The sequence below is a fragment of the Squalius cephalus genome, assembly GCF_949319135.1.
Source record: "Squalius cephalus genome assembly, chromosome: 25".
Taxonomy (NCBI): domain Eukaryota; kingdom Metazoa; phylum Chordata; class Actinopteri; order Cypriniformes; family Leuciscidae; genus Squalius; species Squalius cephalus.
In genome coordinates this window covers 10,899,754-10,915,009 of record NC_137146.1, presented here as the reverse complement: position 1 = coordinate 10,915,009, position 15,256 = coordinate 10,899,754, and the positions used below count along the sequence as shown (strand labels likewise).

At 36.8% G+C, this 15,256-nt stretch overlaps 1 long non-coding RNA gene across 1 annotated transcript in view; it reads left to right on the top strand.

Moving 5' to 3' along the window:
• The window catches only part of LOC307153580, a 52,724-nt gene that overhangs the window by 20,113 nt on the left and 17,355 nt on the right, over positions 1–15,256 (top strand). Inside the window, exon 2 of the long non-coding RNA XR_013820176.1 lies at positions 3,799–3,976. This is a non-coding gene — a long non-coding RNA (uncharacterized lncRNA). The remainder of the gene's footprint in view (positions 1–3,798; positions 3,977–15,256) is intronic.

Genomic DNA, 15,256 nt, shown 5'->3' with positions numbered 1-15,256 from the left:
AAACTGAAATTAAAAAGCTAAATTAAAAACTTAAAAAAAAATAATAAAAATGACAAACGCTCATAATAATATTACTATATAACTTTAAAATGAAAAATGAAAAAATAGATATAATTCAAAATATGTAGAATTTATGTAATAGTACATAAATGATACTAAAAGAACACTATGGCAGAATATTATTTGGCGTTTCACGCAAAAAACAACAAAAAAAAAGAATCATATGCACTATAAAAAAATATATGATTAGAAGTTATGACAACACATGTTTTTACATTGCTCTAACTCATTAAAATGACAAGTTAAGCAATAAAAAATAAGCAATTAAACAAGATTTAACTCATTTTAAGTCCGTTTAATGTAATTTAAGTTGAAACGACTTAAATATTTAAGTCATTTCAACTTAAATTACATTAAACGGACTTAAAATGGTTGATTGTACTAAAGGCAGCATTTTTTTTTTTTTACAGTGTGGGTTTGAAATGACAATCAAAATTAAAAGATGATAAAATAAAAAATAAAAAAAAAATAAAATGTGTGTTTGGGGGGAGGGGGGGCTATCCCTTTTAAGTGTTCTGAGTTCTTAGTCTGGGAAGTTCATGAGTCATGTGTGAAAGATAAACTCCACTGAACTCTCAAAACAATCAAATGCACACATAAACACCCAATGCGGTAAACGTACTGTTGAATTAAAACAATTATGCCTCCTGGTTCTCATAGCCTGACTCCTGATCAGACGAATCCCCTGCAATCGCTAGCAGATGTTGAAGTAGCCACACAGATACATCCAGCTCCAAATTAAGCTCATTTAGCTCATTTCATTTCCATGCAGGACTCACAGACACTGATGCGCGGCGAGGGTTTGGGGAAACCCATGTTAAGCCCGTCATTAAGAGTGTTTAAGGTGGACTAAGTAAGGTGGAACAGCAATGACTAGTGTGACAGCTGACATGAGAAATAATAATAATGTCCAGGTGCTTGAGGAGGTTACACTGATCAAAGTGTGCATGTGACACGAGGAAGGGAATAAGTTGGAACATATCTAATATGTGAGTTCAGCTCAGACCAGGGCAATCAGCAATTACAGGGAAGGTTTTAGTGATGGCAAATTGCATTACCATTTAAGAGCAGAGCGAGGAAAATATCCAGCCAGAAGAGTTTCCAACGAGACTCAGATTAGGTTTCAGTTATTGATTTTTGTTTTAAACTGATACATTAGTGAACCTAATGCTTTAATAATTTCAAATAAACTGTCCTTCCCCAAAGTCTTAATGAGCACCACTGACTAAACGGCAAAGTTATGAGTAACATGTACGTGTGTGTTTTAAAAGACACTTAAATGGATTGATGAAAGGAAAGAAAGAAAGAAAGAAGGAAAGAAAGAAAGAAAGAAAGAAAGAAAGAAAGAAAGAAAGAAAGAAAGAAAGAAAGAAAGAAAGAAAGAAAGAAAGAAAGAAAGAAAGAAAGAAAGAAAGAAAGGTGACGTACTTTGTATAATTTAAATAAAAAATGTGATTTTATGTATAAATTGTCGATTTTTTTAAACCAAATATATCCAGCAAAATCTGTTGGAAAAGTATCTTTTAGTCATAAAATAATAGTAGGACACAATATAAAACAATTGCATCATTGTGTTTTTCCCTGTCTTTTGTATTGCATTATAACATACAGAAAAATATTTTTTAACACATAAAACTTCTAAACATATGTCTAATAGAGTTCCTAGTGTAATGCAAATAAAACAAAACTATTTTATGTGCTTATGAATTGATTTTCTAAATGTTCTGAATCAAAAATATCCAGAAAAAGATTTTCCCTCATAAAAGAATTTTAGGAAACTATATAAAGTGATTTTATCATTGTGTTTTTCCACTTTCTTTTGAACTCTATTGTTCATTTCATCTTCGCTTAAGTGGTACAAAATGGTAGATTTGTATAACAGACCGGAAAAAAAAAAGAACGCGAGAAAATGAAATGAGTTAAAAGAGGAAAAAACATTGACCATGAGCATTTCAAATGAGACAAAGTATGGACTCCTCTCTCGTTCTCTGCCTCTCTTTCTCTCCGTCTGTCTCTCACCACAAACCGCAGGCTGTTCAAGGCAACTTAGAAATCTCTTACATCTGGAAGAGTCATAATTCATGGGATTTCTCCTGACAGCCATGACAGGCATAGGGGCAGCCAGAAACAACTGTCTCCTATGTTGTGCTATTTGCACAGAGGCAGGAGAGGAGGAGCAGGCACAGGACCACATCCTTCTCCAGCAGATGCGAGCAGCGGAAGCCCTTTTATTCTTTGCCAGTTACTCCATGAATAGGCCTTAAATATTATATAGACAGTAGCTATTGCTTCCAAACAGAAATTCCGGACTGTCTGCTAAGCTGGAAAGCACATGAGGGTCCATTGTTCTAATGCAGAGGTCACGCCGTGCTCTCTGCCCGGTTATTCATCTCTAGGATTTCTCACATGTTGGACGGAGATTAATGATTGGAGCTGCACCCCGCCGTGCATGAATACGATATCATCCTTTGGCCAAGGATTGGCTTTTTTTCTCTCTCTCTCTTTTTGGGGGGTGAAATTTATACCAAGATCAGGCTGTGTTCGTTTTAAAAATGGCCAGGCAGGGAATGGTAGGAGAACTGCTGAAATCACAACAGTTGGTGGTGAAGTCCAAACCAGATCCAAACAAGGTGCTACAACCTCTGAAATCATTTATAAACTCTTATGGCATTTTAATGACATTTTTATTCTTCCACTGAACACAAAATAAGCTGTTTTCTTTTCCATACAGTGAAGGGACTACATGAGCTTTAATGCTTTTTTTTAAAGACCCATAGAAGTAGTCCAAACAAATCTTATATTAGTTGGGTTAGTTCACCCAAAAATTATCCCATAATTTACTCTTATCCGTGTATGACTTTCTTCTTTCTTTAAGAGTAGTTGCCTCTCGCGGCTCAAATAAATAGGGCTGGGCAACAAACTCAAGCTCCTCTTCTCTTATATCGATATCTTCCGACATTTCTCATTTTAGACTTCTAATTCATGACAGGTGTTTTGTTTTGCTCTATCCTCTGTGCTTCCGCTTTCGTCAATACGTCAGGAACTCGACTCACATACGGCCGTTACCGGAAGCCAGTGATTATAGTTTATAAAGTTAAAAATATGGACATTTATCTTACAAAAACACATCGCTTCGCTTCAGAAAGTCTTAATTAACCCCCTAGAGCCGTATGGATTACTTTTATGATGTATACATTTTTGGGGGGCTTCAAATTCGAAGGTACCCCATTCAATCCCATTATAAAGCTGGGAAGCTTCAATATAACTCTTGATTGTGTTTGGCTGGAAGAACAAAGTCATATACACCTATGGCTTGAGGGTGAGTCAATTATGGGATAATTTCCATTTTTGGGTGAACTAACCCTTTAAATATTAGTCACATATACAGAATATATTCTGTGTGGTGTACAGACTAATATTTAAGTCAGTATTTGCTGAAAAAATGCAATGGAATGATGGAAAGCAGACATTCTCCCTAACATCTCCTTTTGTGTTTCACAGAAGAAAGAACAAGTAAATTATTTTTTTGTGACTTTATGAACTCTATTCATGAGAAGGGGCAATTACAAGTAAGGATCCCACATGGGGAAGCCCTGGCTTAGAGTTTCCATGTTGGCCTCGCTGGTTGATGTGGAGCATATACTCCCTCATGGATGATCTTTTGGTAGTGGAGTATTCTTTACAAAAAACTACTTCTCTCTCTCCCTTTCTCTACTCTCCCTCTTTCTCTCCTTCCAGACAACCCAGCATCTGACCCTCAGGCCACAGGGGTTTAACGAAAATCCAGAGCTGCACTGGGAGAAGCAAAGACAAAAAAGCAGAATCATGCCACTAAAGAGAGTGAGAGAGCATCTGTGAGTACCTGTAAAATGTATGTAGTATAGCAGGAGGAAAAACGCATATAAGGGAGAATGTGGTAAGTTGTCTCATCTCCTAGCAAACTACATTTTGTCACATGACCACATATTTAAAAAGGGCCAGTCATTTACAGTTGCTTTAGTCTGAGAGCATATTTGTATGCTACCAACATCTGTCCAAACGAATTTATCCAGACACAAAAGTATATAATCATAGATTCATAATTCAAAAGTTTGGGGTCAGGGATTTTATTTTATTTTTTAAAGAACACTCACCAAGACCAATTTATTTGATCAAAAATACAGTAAAAACAGTAATTTGTTACAATTTAAATAACGTTTTCCATTTTAATTGAAATTATAACTAAATAAAGCTGAATTTTCAGCAGCCATTTCTCCAGTCTTCAGTGTCACATGCTCCTTCAAAAATCATTCTAATATGCTTATTTGCTGCTCAAAAAAACATCTTATTTCTTCATAATATCACTATTGAAAACAGTTGTGCTGTGCAATATTTTGTGTGGAAACAGTGATGCATTTTTGATGAATAGAAAGTTCAAAAGAACAGCATTTCTTTGAAATAGAATTGTTTTGTAACAGTATCAAAGTCTCTACTGTCACTTTTGAGCAATTTAATGAATCTCTGCTGAATAAAATTATAAATTTCCTTTATTAAAAAGACCCCAAACTTTTGAACAGTATTGTAAATGCTATGGATGGCCAAAGTTTAAATAATTTAAAATGATTAAGAAAAAGATACATTTAGCTAAAGACCCATGAAACATGTTAAATTAAGTTTTTATTTTTTACAAAACATTTGGGATGTTTCGTGGTAAGCTTTGCCTGTAAATGTATGAAATACGTGTCATACGAGCACATCCGATGAACAGACCAACAGCAAAGCTAAAGAAACAAAATGGATTGTGAAAAGCACTATACAAAATACTTGACTAAAAGAAAAAAAGGCAGCAAAATTAAAACATTTAGCCTGTTCTTCATTTTACATGAAATAAACAGTGCAAATGCAAAGCTCATTGCTATGGTTGTTTGTTTACTTTTCAGTTTTTCTCGGTATGGTTTTGATGATACACTTTCGGAAAAAAATGCTAGGCTTTTTCCATCCACCTGTTGACAAATAACAGATTTTGTCTCGCCAGGCTCTAAAAAGGTCAAAAAAAGTCTTGTAAAAGTAGTCCATACGGGTCATTTAGTAATGTCAGAGCCATGACCTCGGTTAGCGATAGTTCCATTCATGTTGAGCCATGATGCTCACTAGAAGACACAGGTTTTCACAGATTCTGGCATTTATCCTATTCCCATTTCTTCTCTCTCCACAATCATTTCCTGTCTCATCTTCACAATATCCATCCAATAAAAAAGTGACAAATGTCCAAGTTGTGCATATCTTTTGTGACAATTATTGACGGCAGCCTGCTGACTGTGCATTCTGTAGATTGCACCAATTTCAGTTTGCTTATGATTAAATGTTGATGTGCTGTTGGGAAAAACACTTTGGTACTCATTATTTAAAGTATGGTGTAGAATGGTGTAGAAACAATTTTACTCCAAAATTGCTAGTAAGCTTCACAAATAATAATTACAAAGAAATGGCAAGTAACGCTTAAATAAAACATGAAAATTTAAATAAGAAAAACTGAAAAAGTATTTGCATACTATTATTAGCAATAATCATTATTTACATTATATATATAATAATATTAATAATAATTGAAAATATATATATACACACACTCACCTAAAGGATTATTAGGAACACCATACTAATACTGTGTTTGACCCCCTTTCGCCTTCAGAACTGCCTTAATTCTACGTGGCATTGATTCAACAAGCATTATTAAAGGTGGTATCAGCGATTTCAGGCCCAAACATAAATGTTCACATTCATCTAATCTTACCTAACGATCCGCTAGCTGCCCGCCCCATAAGCATGCCGTCAAAAAAAACGCGTCTCTGTAGGCAGCCTAGGCTCTGAGATCTGCACACAAAAACAGTTGTTTTCACCCGTTTTAGCCAAACACTCAAAACCCAAACAAATAGTGTTCCAACCAATCACCGACAGGGGCGGGTGTTGTGAGGTTTTCGCGTGCAGCCGTCATAGGCAGCCGTGCACGAGCGCAAAACCTCACAACACCCGCCCCTGTCGATGATTGGTTGGAACACTATTTATTTTGGTTTTGAGTGATGTTGATACCAACTGTTTTTGTGTGCAGATCTCAGAGCCTAGGCTACCTAGAGAGACGCGTTTTTTTGACAGCATGCTTATGGGGCGGGCAGCTAGCGGATCGTTAGGAAATATTAGATGAATGTGATCATTTATGTTTGGGCCTGAAATCGCTGATACCACCTTTAAGCATTCTTTAGAAATGTTGGCCCATATTGATAGGATAGCATCTTGCAGTTGATGGAGATTTGTGGGATGCACATCCAGGGCACGAAGCTCCCGTTCCACCACATGCTCTATTGGGTTGAGATCTGGTGACTGTGGGGGCCATTTTAGTACAGTGAACTCATTGTCATGTTCAAGAAACCAATTTGAAATGATTCGAGCTTTGTGACATGGTGCATTATCCTGCTGGAAGTAGCCATCAGACGATGGGTACATGGTGGTCATAAAGGGATGGACAAGGTCAGAAACAATGCTCAGGTAGGCCGTGGCATTTAAACGATGCCCAATTGGCACTAAGGGGCCTAAAGTGTGCCAAGAAAACATCCCCCACACCATTACACCACCACCACCAGCCTGCACAGTGGTAACAAGGCATGATGGATTCATGTTCTCATTCTGTTTACGCCAAATTCTGACTCTACCATCTGAATGTCTCAACAGAAATCGAGACTCATCAGACTAGGCAACATTTTTCCAGTCTTCAACTGTCCAATTTTGGTGAGCTCGTGCAAATTGCCTCTTTTTCCTATTTGTAGTGGAGATGAGTGGTACCCGGTGGGGTCTTCTGCTGTTGTAGCCCATCCGCCTCAAGGTTGTGCGTGTTGTGGCTTCACAAATGCTTTGCTGCATACCTCGGTTGTAACGAGTGGTTATTTCAGTCAAAGTTGCTCTTCTATCATCTTGAATCAGTCGGCCCATTCTCCTCTGACCTCTAGCATCAACAAGGCATTTTCGCCCACAGGACTGCCGCATACTGGATGTTTTTCCCTTTTCACACCATTCTTTGTAAACCCTAGAAATGGTTGTGCGTGAAAATCCCAGTAACTGAGCAGATTGTGAAATACTCAGACCGGCCCGTCTGGCACCAACAACCATGCCACACTCAAAATTGCTTAAATCACCTTTCTTTCCCATTCTGACATTCAGTTTGGAGTTCAGGAGATTGTCTTGACCAGGAGAACACCCCTAAATGCATTGAAGCAACTGCCATGTGATTGGTTGATTAGATAATTGCATTAATGAGAAATTGAACAGGTGTTCCTAATAATCATTTAGGTGAGTGTATATATAAATTATATATATATATATATATATATATATATATATATATATATATATATATATATATATATATATATATGAAGAGTTCAGATGCAAAAGCCTCTAAATGCCATCTGAAATTTTCTTCTAGAATAATCATTTTTATCAAGCTATTATATTTAAATTCAATAATTTCACTTAAATGGCAATGAAGATTACCTATTAATTGTCATTTAAGTGAAATTACTGAACTTAAATATACGAGCTAGATAAAAATGATCATTCTAGAAGAAAATTTCAGATGGCACTTAGAGGCTTTTGCATCTGAACTCTTCATATATATATATATATATATATATATATATATATATATATATATATATATATATATAAAAAAGCTTTCAACAAAAATATCTAATTACATTTAAGCTATTTAAGATGGTGATATGCATTTAAACATAACAGAATTGCACAAAACATTAATTTAAACAAAAACATGAATTTATGTATCTGCTCAGTAAACAAATAATGTTCCCCTAATGTTAGTACAAAGTTCATATTTAGTTATTTTTAAAGAACTAATTCCTAACGTACAAGAAACAATTTCTTTTTTTAGGATTTCTTTTTTTTAAACCATAAACTTAGCCTGGCTAACGTCAGACCACTTTCTCTTTGAGACGTGGTCTGGAAACCACATGTACATTTTCTCGTATTTGAGGCGTGGTTTACGAATGCCCAGAGCCGTTTATTGGGCGCTACGAATGTCTATCAAATGCGCCTGTACGCAGCTCATAGCCAATCATTTCAAATTATACCAGATGACGTATGTAGAGCGACAGATATTCAAAGAAGACGACGATGGGTCAGAGATTTATGTGTACACCAGAGAGTCCTGCACGGGTCCGATTTTGTAAATCCGCACCCGACCCGTTTTCCAACAGCAGCACTAATAAAAATCTGCACCGACCCGCTTAAAATAGAACCGACACCCGACCCGCACCCGAAATAAAATCAGTTTAGACTATCACATTATAGACACACTTACAAACATTTTTATTGCCAGGTCATACAGAAGTTATTACACGACCATTATAGCCGAAGCTGTCAAAAGGCCGATACATGAAGAACATGGCTAACGTTACCACACAAATCGAACAGACGCGGCTACACCACTATATGCCACACAATTTCGTCTAGCCTACATCTGACAATTTTGGGTTCAAACACACCCTGCACACCACACATACTTAACAGTGTTAAATATGAAAAATACCGTTCGATAGAGCTGCTTTGTTACCAGTTATCTGCGTGCTTCCTCAGGGATGAAGTTCCACATTTGCGGCTATCCAACACGAAAATGTTTGCAGCAAAGCCTTTCACAATATTTTCTTCAGATAACTCCAAATTTCTCCCACACACTAGACTTGATTTTTGATGACGTATTGTCGACAACTTTACAATCTCCACTAGCTATTCTTTTCTTCAACTCCTCAGCATCCATCTTGACGACTGCAAGCAGAACGCGCGCGCGCGGTTGTGATGCATTTTTAAAAGTGGAAGTAGCCTTGGTAACGTTATAGATCCTGGGAGGGCGTGGCGCGTCGGCACAAATAAACTGATGTGGATTTTAAATTATTTTATCAACTTGAAATACAGGCATATTTTTGTAGATGTGTTCCTAAAAATATGCATATATTTTTACGTCTGTCATGTTGGATCCATAGATAAACAAACTGCTTCGGTGTGTCGCATATACTTCGTCATCGTCTTCCTGCTCCCTCCCCGTTCTGTGATTGGTTCCCTATTTCAGGGGAAAAATTAGTCCATGGTGTCCAGACTACCTTGCAGCGTGAATAAAATCGCGCTGCTCAAGGCAGTATGGGGAAACCCAGGCTACCATAAACTAACATTTCCAGAACTTTTCAAACCTAAAGCAATCGTTCTATTTCATTCATTCAATAATAAATAAGATGGATGGAGTTAGAAGCACAACTATGCAAGGACTGATCATTGATCATGACTGAAATTATTTTTTGAACAGATTCTTTTAAACTGTCCGAACTAAATTAGAAATTGTGATTAACACCTCAGTTTGTTCAACTATAAAACTGTTTACGTGATATAATGTGATATAAAAACAACATAGTGTTCCCTACTATTAGAAAAAATATTTTTTACATTTTTGTCACGCTATTGGAAAAGTTGGTAATGTTGCTACTTTTAGTTAATTTCGCACCAACAATTCTCCACCTCACACCAGTTAGCCGCATCATTACCAATCATTCTTTTGTATTTGGAAAGAAAAAGAGAAGGAATGAATTACATAAGCTGAGTTTGCACCTTTCATTTCAGTGTTCTGGTGAGACAATGCTTTGCTGCACTGTAAGGAACTGCAGGCAAATTCGTGAAGACACATCTATTTCGAGATCAAACACAAAACCAAATAATAAGAATGACGGCAAATTGACAAACACGCTCCCCCTCGAACGTTACCTATTGACTTCTGTTTTAAAAAACAAAAGCGAGCAAGCCGTAAAATACGAGCGCACTTTTAAGATATATGACAGATTCAAAAACGGGCGTGCTGTGTTTTGTAGAAAGATGACATTACATTTGCTGAAAAAAATGTGAAGGATCTTTTCATGGGAGAAGAAAAAAAGAATGAAAACAAAACAAAACGGAAAGCCTGTGATCACTGTGTGTTTGACATCGCTGAAGGTGTTTTTTCTTGACATAAGAAAAGGGAAATGAATATGTATTCAACATACACACACACAGAGAGAAGGGCTCAGGGAAAATAGTGAAAACTAATGCTGTAATGTTGGTTTCAGTATAAATATCTGCTTTAATTTTGCATCAGATATGGAGGCGATGACGGGTTCAGGCTACGGAGTCTGCTGCTGATTTGTATGTTTAATGCGCCGCATATCTCTTCCTTAGATGCACTGCCTGTGTCATGCTTAAAACAGCTGCAGGTGAGCAAGGCAAATGAAAGAGGAAAAAAGGTATTTCCTCTGCAGATATACACAGCTACTTCAGCTCTCTCTCTCTCTCTCTCTCTGTCTGAGCCCGTTTTCTCCTGTGAGTTTAATGTGTTGGCTCACATCACACAAATGCACTGTGTACGCCATAACTCTGCCTGGGCCTCTCGATCTCGCGCCCCACGCCAGGAAATTAGCTGTGGCATTTCCAAGAAAAATTCCTTCTAATAAAACGGCTCGAGTAAATAAATAAACAAATCAGTGAAATATTTATGCAGCACGCTACGTTTAAAAACTGCGCCAGGCAGGCAAAAGTTGATCCACGGTTATTTGCCTTATCGGGGAATATCTCAACAATCTCCTGAGGATATTAACCAAAATACCGAGATGCTTTGCTTTCCCAGCTGCTTCGATACGTGATGTCTGGATATTTGTCATGTAGTTTATATGTTATATCTTAAAAGAAGAATGAAATTAAGTCTGCAAATCATACCGCGAATGGGCCAAAGCTGGAGTCGGCGTTGGCAGAGCGGTGAAAAGTCGAGTTTTGAGCGCGTTTAAGTCTCAGATGTAGGTGTGATTCAGTGCGAAGGGTCGACAGCAGAATGTACCCCTGTGGGAACGCACACACACACACACACACACACACACACACACACAAACCATTACTGGCACCACAAGGACAAAATCACACAGATGAAAATAGCAGATTCGGCATAAACATCTCCATTCTCGCTGCTATATGCAGCGACTATTCCTAGCCATCAAATTGATATGCATTAAAATAAGGCAGAGTGCTTCTCTGCCCGTCTGTTTTGATTGGCAAATTTATTTGTTGAATCATTTTGATTACTGTGAGCGCCCGGTAGCGAAACCAAGAAAAACGGCCGAGTGCCGTATTAACGCAAAAGCAAAGTGGCCATGGTAATGTTATGGCGTTCCTATGTATAGAATCGCATGCATTATGAAGCCTATGACAGGGTCATGCCAGTCACAGGCAAGATGGGGAAAGGTCATAAAATAAAGCATCACATGGTCTCGCTTTATATTCAGCTCTCTTTTTCAGTAATACTGCAATTCCACTACGTACAAATACTGAATGATTTGCTCTTGTGTAACTAAATAAAAGAACAAGAGGAAGTAGGTCTAACGCCCCAACTTCTATTCACTTACATGTGTTTCTTCAACTATGAGCTCTTTTATGTCTCACAAATAGTTTTTTATTAAACAGATTTTTTTTTAACGTTTTGTTATATGAAGATCAAATCAAAACAGTCATGGGATCATTTATTTTTGCTACTTTTTACCATGTCCCAGCAATATTAGAATAAGAAAATCCATCATAAAAGTATCATCAGTTTCAAATGTGCAAATGTGAACAAACAATTTCAAAAATCGACTTTTTTTTAAAACTCTTTTACACACTAAACATTGAAAAATAAATTGAAGCACACTCTGCTTACATTATCATACTTTTAAACATAATAATTGAGATTATTAAGAAATGTTTTACACAAATTACTAAAGTTGTGTTATAATTTCCCCCTAATAATGTTTTTTTCCTGCACTCAAAAGTTAATGTACTAGTTTACCATGGACACGGGAAAAGAAAACATAAAAAATAAGGTAAATATCAGTTGAAACCAGAATATTTTGTACGGTGCATCATTACCAATTACGGTGCAATTCCACAAAAGTATGCAAAAATTGTAAAAATGGTATGAATGATACATAAAATTCTAACCATAAAATAAGCCTTAACAGTCAGCCATTTTATTCCAAAAATGTTTAAGATGTAAACTTAAAGAGGCTATATGTAGAATTCAGAAACCCTTTTTATTAGCGACACCGGTGGTTGTCAAATGAACTGCAGCCAGCAACTTATTGAATGTGTTTGCACTCGAGCACACGTAACCAGTGTTGGGGAAAGTTATTTTTAAAAGTAATGCATTATAATATTGCGTTACTCCCTAAAAAAGTAACTAATTGTGTTGCTTAGTTACTTTTTATGAAAAGTAATGTGTTGCATTACTTTTTCTCACCTGAGCTTGCTTGTTTGGTTTAATAATTTTAAAAAAAGTTATATTTTTGGCAAATGTAAAGGTCTTTTCACACTAAAAGTGAAATGAATTAGCTTTAGACTGAAAGAAATGCAAATTCATGCCTGTACAGTAGAGTGCGCAGTGAAAAAACAAAACAAAAAAAACCCTTTCTGCAGTTCTGCCATTCTGTTTTGAAGAAGACTAGGATGCAGGAGAAGAAAGTTTAACCTGCTTGCTTTAACAATAAAAATGTAAAAAAAAATGGTGTATAACCCTAAAAATCACATAAAAATCAGTCTACAGGCTTTCAAAGACAACCTAGGAAGTCAGGGAAGGTGTTGTTTTCGTTACAAGCTGTTCAAACATTGGCAAAAAAAAAAAAAAAAAAAAAAAAAAAAAATGAATACATGAAAATTCTTACATATAGCCACTTTAAGACATGGCAGAAATTACATTTGTTGATTCAGAAAAATTACAAATGACAAAATAATCTAGTGATACCATTATTAGACTAATTAAATAAACTTAATGTATTATAATAGAGTTTATTTTCGAAATGTCCAAGAAGGCAAAAGTGCTTAACTCTTTCCCAGCCAGCGTTTCTTTTCTTTTTTAAAGTTGGCTGTTCCACGTCAGCGTTTTTGATCATTTTCACAAAAATTTCATGGCCCCCAGAATATTTTGTTGTATGAATATCTGAACATGCAATATATTAAAAAGAAAGAACAGACCCTCTGCTTTTAAAAAAACCCATCAGAGTCCATCAACATCCCCTAAGTTTGCACAGTCTTATAGCTCGTCCTGGGTCGACATTTCATTCAGTAAAGTTAGGCAGTTTTGATTTATATGCTGTTTAATGTTGATGATCGCGTTATTTTACATATGCATATAATTACATATGCTATCGCTTGTTTCTGCATCTTCTTTGCCTGTTTTGATCAGGAGATTCAATTCTCTGTCAGAAGATGCATAATAGCGCCCCCTACCTAATAACAGTGAAAACACAGAAAGCCGTAAAAACTCGTATTTGGCAGGGAAGCGCTTTCTCATAAACGACGAGATAACTTGTCAATGGCATTGAAAGGGTTAAGAGGAGGGTGATAAGTCTGAAGACCAGCACTGTTTTAAGTCTGTGACCTAAAGACCTTTTGCCTCATCTATAGGGAGTCTAAAGCATTTCTACAGTGTGCCATGGAGCTTAAGGCCAACGCTGGTACGCAATATAGGGAAAGAGTCAGATTAAGGCACTGCGTGATCTCACTCGCTCTCGTTCGTTCTTACTCTATCTTTCTCGCTCTCATCATTTGGCTCTACTGTGTCAAGGTCCATGCGGAATGGCCAGGATCTCTCTATCTCTAATTCCATCCATCTGATGCAGAAGTGAGCGAGCATGAAGAGATCAAAGATGAGGGAGAGAGAGAGGAGGCAAGGCTCTGAGAGAGGGCTAATGAAGGCTGGATTGACAGTGCACAGGCACCTTAAAGGCCGTGATCTCAGCATGGAGCTCATGCTGAAGAACCAGAGGGTCACTATACAGATATATAAGATTTCTATAGATATATAGTCCCTTAACACCCACTGTAACAGACTTTTACGATGAAAATGGAAACTTTGTTTTTATTCCATCTTTAATCACTGACTCTTGTTCATATATATCAATGACCGTTCAAAAGTTTGGGATCGTTAAGATTTCTTAATGTCTCTTATGCTTATTTATTTGATCAGCACAGTAAAAAATAGTAATATTGTGAAATAGTATTAAAATTTGTTTGGAATGTATCTGTGATGGCAAAGCTAGTTTTACAGCAGTCAGTCTTCAGTACTGTACTGACACAATTTCAAACTGCATATATATACACACACATTTTAAAACAATCATTCTTTCTTCCCTATGCAAACACTTCATTTTCTCTCAGCTTCCCATGATCAATTAATAATGCCTGAGGGAAGTAGTATGCTGTTTATTCCACAGTATTCTGTCCTCATTAATGATTTTGGTTGCTAGTTCATTAATAATTTTGACTGAGGTGATTCTTCAAGGCAATCAATACCTTGATCATACCTGACTTCAGCTTTTCCTTCAAAACTTCAGCCTTGCCTTCAAAAGCGCTTTGAGCGAGGTCATCCATACTTCAGTCCTGTCCCAGAACCAACAACATCCTGGAGCCAATGGAAGTGCCAAGGCATCTAATAATGGAGTCTCTTATCAAGCATGCACTATAACAAACAAAAACGTCAGCTTATTTACATTTAATTATCAATAATTAATATACAGAAATGGATGTTGTTAGCTTACTTAAAGCATGACGTTTAAACAACCATTTTGGTTTGCATATTATGGGGCGGTACAAGAGAGCTATTTGCTTTAGACATTAATAGTCTCAATTACCCATCAAGTTGTTATCCACTGGCTTGACCTCAACTTACATTCCAAATAAACTGCAGCACAGTGGTGGTTACAGGTCCATAGGACTGTAAATTAAATAAAGGAATCCTCAATCGGCACTATAATTTTCAAAAATCTTCTTTGCACAGACACCTCGAGACTAGCACTGAAATGATATATGGCTGTGCATTGGAGGAGTTTTTGGGAAACATGGAATTTTCCTTCAATACATTAAGAGGCCTGATCATTAAGGGTGGCGTGGCGTGTACACATATTTTGGTGATGTGTTGCCTTCAGTAAAATGTAACATTCAAGACGTGTTTAGAAACCACTCATAAATCCTTTCTTTTGGTCAAGGCCCTGCGGAAAACTTCAATAGTCTGGTCAGGCCACGAGCTGCTTTGTGGAGTCTTTTACACCGTGGCACTTTCTAATCTCTTCAGATACGACTTGTGAGAACATAAATTACAGATTGAAAATAA